Source organism: Cupressus sempervirens, chromosome 4 (assembly GCF_028749045.1).
Source record: "Cupressus sempervirens isolate cs-2001-9-10 chromosome 4, ASM2874904v1, whole genome shotgun sequence".
NCBI lineage: Eukaryota > Viridiplantae > Streptophyta > Pinopsida > Cupressales > Cupressaceae > Cupressus > Cupressus sempervirens.
The window spans coordinates 767,860,559-767,876,166 of NC_143121.1; positions in this window are offsets into that span (position 1 = coordinate 767,860,559).

Here is a 15,608-nt window from a genome sequence, read left to right on the forward strand (position 1 = left end):
AATGGAGTTCATATAGTAGAAAGATATCAAATGAATCCTAAAGAGTCACACTATATGATAATAAAGAGAATATTCAGATATTTGAATGGTATGCCTAATTTTGGGTTATTGTATGATAGATAATATGAATTTACTATATGTGCATATAGTGATATGAGCTGGGTAGGCTATATGAATGATAGAAAGAGTACAAGTGGTGGAGAATTTTTTCTTGGAGGAAGATTGGTTTCTTGGCTAAGAAAGAAACAAGATTTTAATTTGCATAGTACAATAGAAGCAAAGTATGTAGCGAGAGAAAATATTTGCAATTAGTCCACATGGATGAAACATATGGTGAAGGATATCAGAAGAAATTTTTCATAACCTATTATAATACATTGTGATAACACACATACAATGAGTATGTCTAAGAATATCTTATTATATTCTATGTTGAAGTACAAATCAAGTATCATGTTCTAAGAGATAAAGTTGAAGAGAAAGAAATCAGATTGGAGCATGTGAATGCAAAGAACCAGATTGAAAATATATTTACAAAGCCTTTTCTTAAGGATACATTTGAGTATTTGTGAGCTATGATTGGGGTTATGCCCCTGCTTACTTTAGAATAGAAGATGTAGAGATTGCATCAGTCCAGTGGTATCGAGCACTATTGTTTATTTGAACTAAATGTTGATACTTCCACTAGTAGGGAGTACTGGTGATTAAAAAAAATCATAAATGACTTTTGGTAGCTGATATTGAACAATTTCTTTGGACACTTGAGCTAGTTGATGAAATTCAAGTAGCTAATTAACATAATGATGCCATTGTCATTGATGTCAATGAGGGAGAAGTAAGCACATGAAAAAAATTCTTATGAATGAGGGATAATGAGTAGGGAGAAGTAAGAAAAAAATAAATGACAAAGATGAGTATATAGAATCAGTGAGAATGTTATAATGATGGAGTAGCAGTTGTTCCTGAGAGCTTCAGATTTGATTGATGAGGAGGATTCACAAAGATGAAAGTAGAAACAATAAAGCAATATGTTTGGTATTCTTGGAACATAGATGTTTTTCATCTATATTTCCATCAATGCTAGTTGGGGAGATTACTAACATGAATTCTAATGATATTCCTATGGGGGAGTATTTTTGCATTTTTGGAGTAGTGGAGAGACAATTATCATGAATGTGTGTTGCATTCATTACTTTTTTTTCATTGATGTCAACATACTGAGAATATTGGCATAGTAGTAGATAGAGATTAAGGTCATATCGATTCAGTATAAATATGAGGTCAAGCATTATTTAGGATATTTCTTAAAGTGTGCCTTGATTCAATAGTCAAGTGTACATGCAAAAAATCAAAGTATAGTGAGACTCATTTTTTATTTACAAAAGACTATTTTCAGGGAAAGTTCCTAGGAAGTGGTTTCTAGTGTTTGGAATATATCTTCCAATAGGGAATCTAGATGAGTGAATTTATACAGAGATAGAAGATAACCTAATGATCATGCAAGAAAGTACACAAAGCCTAAGGTCACATGTGTGATAATTTGTGAAGACTATGAGCTAGTAGTGTATTGTAATTATGAAAATATTGAGTGAATTTATATTATTTTAATGTGGTCCTAATGTAATTAATTGAGAAAGATGCAAGGCTGATTCAGTGAATTATTTTGAGCAAAGTGGCATAAAAATGGCCAACTTTAGTTTCTTGCACTTTAACTAAACAAAGTAAATAAGTTAGGACTTCAAATATATATTTAATCCTTTCAACTTATTTTTAATACAATGGTCTATAGATGCAAAAAAAAACTTTAATAATTTTAAATTTAAAAATTACTAATAATAGGTTGGTTCCAATATTTTATTAATTTAGAGAAATTTACAATTTTTTATTTCTTTCCTATTGAAAGTGTGGACCCTAGGAGAAAAAGAATAGCAAAGAAATCACTCATCCTAGTGTAGGACATAAGCAAACAATTGTATTTATTATTCAATAATATATGAGTTGATTCTCATATCTATTGATATAATAACAAATCAAATCACATTAATTGATTGATTATAAACAATGTAACTATCCACAAGTAAACCATTTTATAATTTCTTACACCACTACTTACATGTACAAAATAGTGCCATATAATTAACTCTCATACTCTAATTAACTTGTGTTTATATCAAGTGCCTCCATTACATTCCAAAGTACATAGAAACATAGGTCAACCTTTAAATTTCAACTACATGTATTTATAAGTACTTTATTATAAGAGTAATTACATATTCATTAATTAAAAAATAAACAAAGGTCATCGAGTCTTAAAAAAATTATAAGTTGTCTATGTAAATAAATTGTTTTAAATTTAGCACCTATGCTACTTTATCCCATTTCATAGATGCCAGTGAGAAATGCCTAATATAGTTCTCATAGGAAACTACTTTATGCACTTAAATATGAAAGAATAAAACTACTCATATATATATATATATATATATATATAATATGGGTATGTTTCAAGATATACAACTATCAAGTATTAAAATCTCAAGGCTCCAACAATAAGTCAAATTTGAGTTATAGGTTGACTCAATTGGAAAATTACTATGTATATATATAATATTAGAACCTATACAATGAATACTTAAACTCAGAGTTTATGTTTTGTCTCTGTATCTAGTTCCACAAGTTTGGAAACTCAAACCCATATCTTAGTCACCTAATAGTGCGCAAATGAATAATGGGAAATTATTGTGAGGAAGATGATTCACTTCGTTAAGCAAATTTATAGGAATTATCCTTGAAATGAGATGAAGAAAATGAAAGAATTTTTTTCATGTAGTAGATATTAGATAAAAAAAGATAAAGTGTATCATATCATATGGATGCAATTATACTTTTCATGTGATCCATTATGTTGATGTTATTGTTTAACTTAATACAAAAACTAAAAGAAAATCATATAAGATAAACCTCATGTAGTATATGTTGTAATTGACCTCATTATTGAATTGAAGGAGAAGAGGGATAAGACTTGGATGAATGTAGATCTCTTCCTTTGATGGAAAACTTATTTTCCTTGTATGGATAAAGAATCTAGATCTATAGAAGTAAATGTTTGACTTATTCATGGATAAATTCCTTCAATGAATACTTTCCCTCTTAAAATTACCAAAACCTATTGCAATTAATTTCTTCAGAGTGGATTTTTTGTTCTTAATGAATGGATATGGAAATAAGGGGAAGAACCCTCCTTCTACAGTGATCTTGTAGTCTTAATTTACAAAGGCTAGGAAAATGTGATAGGAAAAATAAATACCATTACATTGACACAAAAAATCACTCAAAATTAAACCCCAAGGTAGAAGTGGACTTGATTTGATCTATATTGAAAAGATCATTCCAAGGCCTTAAAATTTAGTCTACAAAAGATATGATGGTGAGAGATTTACCTTTTGAATTAATTATGGTGATTGATATTAATTTATAGGTAAAATGAGGAATTTTAGGTAAATGAATCATGTGAATTGGTGGATAAATGAAAAAATTATGCACAAAAATTAGAGTCAAGTAATATTTTTGAGAGAAATTGGGGAAAGAGTAGGACCTTGATTTTAATTAAATATGCAACTAAGTGAAATGTGAGATCCTAACATAAGAAACACACTAAAGTGGGTTAAAAATGGTCACAAAATGATTAGAAAAGTAAGTGCATACTTTTTAGGATCATGTAATATGAAATTCTATTAGGACCAAAAATCACAACTTGCTTAAATATGTGCAAAGACATGTTATTAATTTAATTCCTTCATATTCTAGAATGATAAAAATATTTTTTTATCTCTAATATTTGATTTTATTATAATCCCTTTTCTCTAAAAAACAATTAATTTTGTGTATCATAGCTTTAAGAATACACTGAATTGTCAAACTATAATCCAATATTATATATAAATGAACATATAATTTTACATTGTACTTACTTTGGACTATATAATTTTGTAGCATTTTGAACTGTACAATTTTGATAAGGGTGTGTAACTCAAAACTCTACTAGAAGTTATTTTAGTGTCTCATAATTTATTATGAATTATAGGACTTTGTAATGTATTTAATAAATAGTTAATCAATATTATAGGAGTCCTCTCCAAATGTAAACCTCATTAAACTCACATTTTGGTCCTCATTTTACTAGCACACTTTGGTGATGGAATTCATGAGCTTTGATCGGTGGAAATTGGCATGTGTGCTCTTATATTCAGATCATTGGTTGGTACATGGACCTATGTATAAGTACATGTATTCTTATGTGGTCTTATGAATTAGTTATGCATTGTAAACTTGTGGCCTTTCCTATGTATTTAATTTGTGTCATGCATTTAATGTTTGTAGCCAAGTTGACTTGTGGCCTGATGAGTATATTTAATGCGAGTTTATTTAATTAATGTAATTATATAGGCCAACCTATGCCTTGGTTTAGTATAAGTAGAGGGTCTTGTGTAGTCTAGAGTCATTGTCATTCAACATGCTGAAGATGAATAGCTAAGAGGAGTGAAGTTTGGGTAGGTCTAGTAGCTAAGTGTGGCTTTGGAAATAAGAAGGTTGCTTTGTGGATTGAAAGCATGACTTGAGATTCTTCTTAAGGTTCTCTACTAGGTTACATATTTGGGCTAGCTAGTGGTTTGGATCTTGTGAGATCTTGTTGAACATTTATTCTAGTTGTTGATGTATTTGGCCATAACCTAGAAGGCTTTTACAACTGTGCATGTTGGATGAAATATTATTATGAGAATTGGCATTATGTGGATCTAAATATTTGTATTAGCATATATAGTCCACTATGTGATTATTTCCTGGCATTAAGACATCTTCTTTGGGATTCTCTCACCTTGCACTGCATCAGAAAATAGTCCAACTATAGTGAAAAGAAAAAAGAAACAGCCAATATTATAGCAGAAGAAGAGAGACTAATTCATCCACCTTATCTTACATCTATTGCTTAATGCTTTTGATCTCCTCTTTGATCTCTTTGATTATTTTTTGTCAATTTTGGTCACTTTCATCTGCTTCTTCTTGGTATTGGATCAAAAAAGTTTACCTAGCCTATCCACATCTTCCTTCACAACTTCCTCTTGGTTGAGAAATAGCTTTATCTCCTTACCCTACTCTAAGATACCCGACACCATGTTCATACATTCTATAGTACCTTCAAGAAAATTGTGGCATCTATTCAATGCATTTCTTGTCACATTTTCTATTTTATCAATTTTACTCTTCATTTCTTTTATCATCTTCCAATTCTCCTTCTTCTTATTCCAATGTTCTTCATCTTTATGTAGCATCTCCTCAATTTTTCCTTAAAAATCTCTAAATTTTAAATTCAGCATTTTGACATATTGAAATGTCCATTTGTCTAGTCTAAGCAAGGAGAGGGAAATTGCTTTTGTAGTTTGTAAAACACCATAAGGAGGGCCAAAAATCAAATCATTCATTTGTAAGTTTGACATTGAACTCCTCCTCATCAACCACTTGCAACATTGGAATTATTTCCTTTCTCTTCTCTATTTCCCCCCAGAAAGACTTGTCCCTTCTTTTATTTTATTTTAGGCCATGAGACATGCCTTCACTCTCCATACCTTCAGGATCTTTTAGGGAGATGAATAAGTCATGCTCGACTAACTCATCATAACCAATAAGCCTAATGACGTATCTTGGCTCCTCATCATTAACATTCTATTGAATGATTTTAATTTGTTTTTCTTTTATTAGCATAGGAGAACTCATCTCATCCTGATTAGCTTGAATTTTATTTTCTTTTAATTCCTTAGAGCAATTCATCTCATTTTGTATCGAACATAGAGATGGAGGGGAACCAAAACATTACCAACCCCAGAAATTATTTCCATGATTCACAATTTTCAACTTCCTCCAAAATTTTTGTAGAGATTATTATTCAAAATAAATTGTAGAATTCAATGTAGCATTCACATAATTATGAGTTGCAAAACTAAAGTCATTGTTTAAAAAATAGCATATATGATACTCTATCACATTTCATAGATGCCAACAAGAGAAGGCTTACACGAATGTACTTTATGAACTTTAATATGAAAAGAATTAAATTACATTGATATTACATATTTATAAATATAAATTGCATCCAAATTGGGGTTTGCAATTTATGCAAACTTGAAGAAATGCAATGGAAAAGAGAACCTAAAATTTATAAAAAATAGAATTAATTGAACATGTGATAATTAATGCATAGCCCATTAAATGGCTAGAGAGTTAGACATCAAGTATTCTTGTTCCATGCTACCATTTTATGTCGGTAGACATACATTTGTGGAGTCAACATTACTAATATCTAAGCACATATTTCCTTGAAGAGATTTACTCAAGAATTTCTGGTAACTTATTCCTCATATATAAATTTTCTATAATCGGCAGGGCTATCATTGGTGATTAATAATGGAGTAGGAGAAATCACTGCATGAAGCGATGGGTAGTAAAAGGTCGGTATTTAGAAGCTTGCTTCAACCACATTTACTATTGCCCAATGAATCACACTTTTGATTAATGATGGAGGAGGTGCAATCAATACATTAGGGGATGGGTAGTAATATTTTTGAGAAAAAAATGGGGAAAGAGTAGGACCTTGATTAAAATTAAATATGTAGTTAAGTGAAATGTGAGCTCCTAACACAAGAAACACACTAGAGTGGGTTTAAAATGGTCGCAAAATGATTAGTAAAGTAAGTGCCTACTTTTCAAGATCATGCATTATGAAATTCTATTAGTATCAAAAATCACAACTTCCTTAAATATGTTCGATGAAATGTTATTAATTTTATTTCTTCCTATTCTCAAATGATAATAATATTTTTTGTCTCTAATAATTGATTTTAGTATAAACCTTTTTTTTTTAAGAAAATTAATTTTGCATATGACTAAATTGTCAAACAATAATCCATTATTATCTTAAAATGAACATATCATTTTACATTGTACCTACTTTGGACTATATAATTTTGTAGTACTTTTAACTATGCAATTTTGATAAGGGCGTGTAACTCAACATTCTCCTATAATTTATTTTAGTGTCTCACAATTTATTATGTATTATAGGACTTTGTAATTTATTTAATCAATAATTAAATAAAAATTATAGGAGTCCTCTCCAAATGTAAGCCTCATTAAACTAATATTTTGTTCCTTATTTTACATACTCCATAATTTTATTTCATTCAATGAATTTGTTATATATCCTCCCTCATTTAAAATCCCATGAAACCTTTCTTGCATTGGCATATCTCATGTAAATGGGTATTGGGCATCCCTATTATTTTGTGTCCCTAAAATTGTGGGCCAATTTAATTAGGAAATAATTTCTCAAATGTATGTAGATCCTTGATTTTTCTCCAAACTTTGAGGATGACATATGAGGATCTTACCTTTTTTGACAATAATTTTTATGTGAAAATATGAGAATTTTAGTTTTCTTTTAAGTAATTTTAATGTAGAAAATCATATATAATGAAGAAACCTTACTCATAAATGATATACTATAATTATAGAATCAAGCTCTAAAAGGTGAGGATATCCTTAAAAAGTGAAGATCTACAAATTAGAGGATAAATCTTCAATACATACACATTTCTTTCTATATTTTGTTCCTTGTTGAAAATTTATACTTGCTTGTGTTGGAAATAAGTGACAACTGAGCTAAAGGTGGGTTGGCCATCAAAGGCAAGAAGTTTTTTTGTAAAACACTTTAACAAATAGGAAGCCATGGATTTGAATCATTGCTAATTTGAATGAGCTACAACTTGAACAAGTGGTATTAGATCTATCTTAGAGAACACAAGAACTCACAATTTATCTTAGGGGTGTTGGAAAGAATCTACTCAAAGACCAAAGATGTGTTATCCAGGAGGAGCTTGTAGATTATTTTTTAGTATGGATCAAATAGGTTTTTCAAAGGAGATCTAAAACCCCAAAAGTATTAACAAAAAAATTAAATTTAAAAGTCCAAAAATGAAACAACTTTTGAAAATGAGATACACTCACAACCACATCCAAGAAAACTTGGCTAAAGTGGACAATTAAACTAGTGTGAACTAAGATAAAATGATGTAGGTGAATCAAACTTAGAATTATGTGAACCTTATGGTTTGTGCAATTGGAAATATGTTTGAGGCATATTGGGAAACCTTGTCCTAAGTTTGCATAGAGTTTGGAGAAATCGTCTCAGAGTTAGAGTCATTTTAGTGGTTGTTGGTAATGTGTTCCCATTTTACTAGTAAACTTTGCAAATTATATTCATGAGCTTTGATCCATGGGAATTGGTATGTCCACTCTTTGATTTAGATAGTTGGTTGGAATGTGGACCTATGTCTAAGTTTGTGTATTCTTATGTGGTCTTATGAGTTAGTTATGCATTGTAAGCTTGGGGGCTATCCTAAGTATTTAATTTATGTCATGCATTTACTATTTATAGCCAAGTTAACTTGTGGCTCACCAGGTATATTTATTGTGGATGTATTTAATTAATGTAATTGACTAGGATAACCTATGGCTTGGTTTAGGATAAGTAGAGGATCTTGTCAAGTCTAGACTCATTGTCATTCAAGACAGAGAAGATCAGGAGATAAGAGGAGTGAAGTTTGAGTAGAGCTAGTAGCTAAGTGTGGCTTGGGAAACAAAAAAATTTCTTGGTGGCTTGTTGCAAAAGTTGAGATTCTTCTTGGAGTTCTCTACCAGATTGTGAATTTGGGCTAGCTAGTGGTTTGGATCTTGTGAGATCTTGGTGAGCTTTTATTATAATTATTCAAGTATTTTGTCGTAACCTGAAAGGCATTATAGATGGGCATGTTGGATGAAAATCTTATTATGAGAATTGGCATTATGTGGATCTAAATCTCTATGTTATCGTATATGTTCCATTGTGTGAATATTTTTTGGGGGTTAAGAGATCTCCTTTTGGGAATCTCTTACCTTGCACTATGTGAACTAGAATGAGATAGAACGTTAGATCTGATGAATCTTGTGGAATTTTTGTAGAGGGTTTACAAAGATCTCAGAAGATGCCACCAAGAAGCTTGGACCATAGGATGATTGAAAATCTTTGTGATATGGTAGAAAAGAATATTCTAAAGATATCTTCTCAGTTTGAAGCTAGCTTGTCTGATCAGGTTAAGGAAAGAATAGTTTAATTTTGTAGATATTTATAGACTTTCAATCTACTAATCTAGAAGTAAGTTTTCTAGCTAGTTAGAATACTTGTTCGATAGAGAAGAGGTCATGAAAAGGTGGAGGTTTTTTTTGATGATTAGTTTGTAGAGTCTGATGTGAAACATCTAGAGAAACTTGTGGTTGTTATTGAAGAGGTTCGTACTCTTGTTGATGTTGAGATGGTTGAGGATATAGATGTTGATACTGATGTGAATTTTTATGTTTCTAGTGTGGATTCACTAGTTGCTCATGTGGTTGAGGACATAGATGATACTATGGATCTATATGTTCTTGATGTGCTTGTATTTGACATGGCTAAGGATTTAGATTTTTCTCTTAGTGTAGACTTGGAGTTAAATGTTGTTGACTTTTTTTTGGAGTTTAATAATTCTTTTGACATGGATTTCTTATTGGAGGATGTTATTATTGCTGGTTTTGATCAGTTGCAAGAATTATTAGTGAAGCATTATGTTCAATTTGTTCCTAGGAGTGAGCATATTGATTGCATTGCTAAGATTCATTTGGTTCCTATGTTTCAGTTGATGAAGCATAGATGGTTGAGTTTTAGGTTTTTTCTCTTATACTTGATTGATTAGAAGCCTTTGGTGAAGATGAAGTTGCTTGTAGAAATTCCTTTTGGAGTCAAAGTATGGGACATACTTTTCCTATCTAGATAGGGTGTTTGATGCAAGAGCATCAAGCTTGGATTTTTTTGACCTTATCATTTGAGAAATTGGGAATGTGTTGGAGGCATATTGAGAAACCTTTTCCTAACTATGCATATATTTTGGAGTGGTCATTTTCGAGTTAGAGCCATTCTAGTGGTTGTTTGTAATGTATTCATATTTTATTTGCAAACTTTGGAGATTGTATTCACGAGCTTCGATCTATGGGTGTTGGCATGTGTGCTCTTGGATTTGGATCATTTTTTGCCATGTGGACCTATTTCTAAGTGCATTTATTCTTATGTGCTCTTTTTTGGCAATATGGTCAGATAGATGTCTTGATGGTTGTTAGTTATGACAATATGTATTCAACATTTCATTTATGCATTTTGAGATAGAAAATTGTCTAAGTGTTAGATAGTTTGTAACAGTATAGAGAATAGATCACAGGAGTATACACAACTTGTTGAGAGTTATCTTATCTATAGTTAAGGATGCTTTGTTACACTACCATGATGATGTGGTTAATTGTGCAGATGTGTATGAATAGTATGGTGCAAGTTATGATTAAAATACTAGTGCGGGTATCTAACATAGCAGAAGAGAACATATCTATAAACAAAGTTGTATGGCTTTAGGAATTATTTTGGATTAGAAATAATTACTAAGTTATGATGGGTCAACTTTATTGACATTATTCTATATTATGTCAAACATGTGAACACATGAATACTGACTGTGCAAAGTTTTGTAAATGTTCAAGGTATAAGTAGAGATCTTATATTGCATAGTTATGGTGAAGTTGTGAGATATTTTAGATGTGTTGTGAACTCTTATGCAAGCCTTATGTGATGTGAGATCTGATGTATGATCAGAGCAAGTGTGAATTACAATAGTAAAGCAAATATTGTATGTATACCTAACTTATGAGGAACTGAATTGTATAATTAATGTTAGGGCAGTGGTCTCTTCTTGCATACATTGTATTTTTTCTACTATATCCTAATAGGGTTGAGGCTTCTAACATGGCCTAGTCTCAAAATAGGACTCAAGACACTATATGTATTTCATAGACTCCTAATAGGGTCAATATCCCTAACATGATCCTATTGTTTAGTGAATCATCTTGTGGGTATCATCCCCACTAGGTTTTTCCCTTGGCAAGGGTTTCCCTAGTTATCAAATAATAATGTTATGAGTTCTCTATATGCATGGTTATATTTACTATTCAACATTGTTGGCATAGTTTCATATGAATGTAATAAAGTAAGTAACAATATTCATTTGTGGGAAAAAAATTGCAGAATATTGATTCATCCCCTCCTCCCCACTCTTGAAGTATTATCTATTTCTAACAATTGGTATTAGATTTTAGGTACTTTGAACAAGTTTAACAGCTTAAGAAAGATTGTAGGGAATATGGAACAGTTGAAGAGAAACCTAGAAGAAGCTCTTGAGCAAATTGACCTTCTTACTGAAGAAAGAGATAACTTGAAAGATAGGTATGAAGATGCAAAAGTTTACATTAGCAAGTTAAAAGACAAGATTGATGATTTAGAATTTGGTAAGGAACCAATTATGTAGACTAGTGACAATGATGTAGTAGGAGATCTTCAGAAGAAAAATTAGATCTTTATACATGAACTAAAAATAGTTGAGCTTAAGTTAAGTCTTAAGAAAAATGGTGGCATCAGTGAACTAGGATTGAAAATTGAGAATGCAAATTTTATATCCTAGTTAAGTCAAGTTACATTTGAATTGGATACTATCAATATCGAATATGTTGAGTTAGAAAAATAAAAAATTATTGTAAAAGGAGAATTAACAAAAGCTAAACAACGGTTATAGAAATTTTATTCCAATAGTGAAAATATAGATCAATGGATATTTCATCAGAGACCTTCTTATGACAAGACAAGACTTAGATATTTGATTGGATAGAAATCAGCCAAGAAAGGTGAAATCAAAAGAGAACCAGATCTAGTTACTAAATCCCCTAAGGAATCTTATCTAAGTAAGGTAGAATCAAGCACATCTACTAAAGTATCAAACAAAGTTGAGGTAATTGATTTAATAGTGAAACCAAATGAACCTAAGAGACCAAAGAAAGTTGATGAATCTAAGACATGAGTTTAGAGGTAGATGTTTCGATTGTACTAAAGCTAAACATATGAAGAGAGATTGTACAGGTAAGAATTTTAAACCCATTACAAATTTCTATTGTTATAATTGTCATAGTTATGGACATAAAGGAGTAGATTGTAAGAAACATAAATTTGATGGTAATAATTAGAATAGTAGAATGTTTAGGAATACTAACCTTGTAGGTAATGATAGAGGTAGATCTCACAATAGATGTAATCATGGAGAAAAACCTGATGGTGAAAGGAAGAAGTTTTCTTGTTACAAATGAAAAAATCTTAGAAATATTGCAAGGAATTGTAGAGCACCTAAAAGTCAGAATGGAATCAATCAAAGGAGGAATGCACTCGTATGTCAGCTATGTAATAATTTTGGACACACAAAAAAATTTTATAGAATGGATAGAAGGACCTTTAATAGGAATCCTAATCACAAAAGGAACAACAACAAAGATAAAAAAAGGAATGAGAATGGAAGTGATAATAATAAGAAAGAAGTAGTTAACGAACATGTTGATGAGTTCAAGGAAGCATTTGTGAAAGCTTGTAATCCAGAAAATTTGCATATAGTATTGGAATAATATTACTTTGATGCACCTAATGGAAGTATGAAGTCACAGATTGTTTGTGGTTCATCCTTGGTCCAAAATAATGCTCAAGAGAGAGTTGGAAGTTGCAAATTTAACAATAGGTAGAAGACATAGAGAGGAAGCTATGATCAAGCACACAAGACTTGATATGATCAAAGTAATCAAGGATTCCAAAATCAAGCTTACTAGTAGACAGAGACAGTATTTTTAATTTGTGGTATATATGCATTTAATGCACAATCCAATTTGAAATGATTTAAGGAATGAAGGAAAGACTTAGTGTCCCATTTTTTCATGCCAAGTGTATTGAGTGAATTGAGGAGTGATTTGAAAGCTAATTGAAGTCCAAAGTAAAGTTTGAGAAGATGATAGTTACAGGAGCCCTAAATAAAAAATTTGAGGTTTTTCACAAAGTACTGAATCCAATTTATTCCTATATTTAGAGATTATAGAGGTATGTCTAGTTAGAGAGTGTATGATGTTAGTGATAGACTGAGGTATGAGTTCGAGAAACACCCATTTGTTTCTTTATTGGATGATCTATGAGGCACATATTCTCAAGTTATGAAAAATGTGCTACATGTAGAAGATATCAAAAGTTATATACACTGTAAGATTAAGAGTGTAGGTGATGATGAAATTCATAGAGACTTAGGTGATATGTATAATAATGATTTACTCCTGAAACCTGAGTATGCACACCTAGAGGAATTGAATTTAGTGAAGTATATGTTTTATACAAAATTTGACAATCATGAATGGACCCAAATCATATTGAGAAGGGTACAAATCATATTGAGAAGGGTACATGATGATATTTTTTTCTTAGGTGATGCACCAGTTGTCATTGATAATGACCTAATTCACAAGGTCATAGGATTAAGCAATGAAGGTTGTAATCCTATTAATGAGAAGAATGTATGGAAAATGGTTGAAAGGAACCTAAAAATGAAGTTTGACAGAAGAAATATGAAGGTTGAACCTATTCAAAATAAAGAAGTTAAGTTTTTAACTAAAATATTAGGGTACAAGTTGAACCATGGATCAAGGGTTAGCTCAATACAAGCAGGATTTCCTCATGCGATATATGTAATGGTAGTTGAAGGAAGAAAGGCTAACTAATGTGAGATTATCAGAATGCAATTGTTGGATAACATTTCAAGGTTAAAAAAGACAAAAAAAAGTTGTACTCAAATTTGAGCCTCTATTGACTCACTTATTCTTTTATATAAGAAGGAAGTTTCTTGAATTGATTAATTGGGATGGCAAAGAGTACACAATGAAGTTAGTGACTCAATGCTATAGATTCAAGCCTAAGAATGTTAGAGATAATGATATGGACAAAATGATGAAGAGATTACAATCAGAGATGAACTAAGGTATATGATACCTCCTTCTATAGTAGAGAGATATAAGAATGATTTATGCTTCATTGTGGAGACTAACAACACCTGCATGGAAGCAGTCATCCCTAAGTGAAATTCATTGAGCCTATAGGCTATGAGAGGAGCACATAGTTGATAAAAGGGTATGCATAGATCATACTCAAATCTAAGCAGGATATAGTATATTCTAGATGGGGAACATATGACGAGAGATTAAAGATAGTTGACTTTGAACTTCATAGCAAAGAGAGGAAGAAAAAGGTAGAAAAGGAGATAGATTCCATCCTCAATAAATTTGGTATTTCAATGCAAGAATTAAATCAACTAAAAAAATTGTGCTTGAGATAAAGGCTAGTGGTCAGATTGAAGTTTTGGTTATAGCACACATTGTAGTAGCATGACCTTTAGATGGAGTAACAGTAACATAGTCTTGTGTACAAGCTCCTATTGTACCTTATGCAACAGTTGTGTAAGTGCAACCAATAAGAGCAAGATTCGAACAAACAGGAGATAACTAGAGGTTGAAGTACCTACTGCACAAAGGAAGTCTAGTAGATTGGTGAAGGTCAAGAACCTGCACCACAAGAAAAGAAAAGGGTCAACCATACCACTAGTGGGTCAGCAAAGAGAAGAAAAACCATATAGATAAGTAGTTTTGAGAGTTCAGAGGATGATGCTAAAGATAAATCTATTGAACAAGATACATAGGTAGAAAGGACAACATCATGCAAAAAAGCATGGAAATAAAAGGTAGAAAATCTGAATAAATGATGATAATTTTGTTTAGTTAAAAAAATTGTATAGCATGTACAATAATATGGAAAGGAGGCAATTAGAGAACACCATCATAAGAAACATGATTTTGAGAAATAAGAGGTTTGGAAGTATACAAAATAATATTCTTGAAGACCTATACAATAGGTTGTTTAATAGAAAGAAAAGTGTATTAGAAGAAGATTTGAATATGAGGATCACATCAGTAAATAAGTTATGTGATGTTGGATCTAAAGAAGAGTCAAAAAGAGTTTTGAAGGGTATTGAGCCCTTGTTGAGGAATAGAAGAAGAGCAATTATTCTAATGCAAGGCAATTATGAGGAAGTTAGGCAAGAGATAGGGGAGCCTATAGTAATATATATGTCCTTGGTACCTAACAAGAGGGCATAGTCTAAGGTTGATAGTCCAATGTATGTACATGTAGATACACCTTGCAGTGATGAGGAAGAAGCAGAAGAGGTGCAATAGACACTTTCACCACCTCACATTGTTATGGGTATTGAATCCATGCAAGTGAATAGTATGTGAATAATTGTGGATGCAAAGGAGAATCCTTTTGCATGGAGAAAATATTGTTGGCAATATCAACAACATCACTACTTATACCAACTCAAATGAAAAGGAAGAAGATAAGAAGAAAAAGGAACAACAAGAAAATAGAAAATAGGAAGTAGAAGAAAATAAAAGAAAAGAAAAGAAATAGAGGAAAAGAAAAGAAGAGAAGATGAACAAAAGAAAAAGACAGAAGAAGAGGAGAAGAAGAAAGAAGAAGAACATAAGAAGAAAGAAGAAGAAGAGAAGAGGAAGAAAGGAGGAAAAATAGAAAGAAG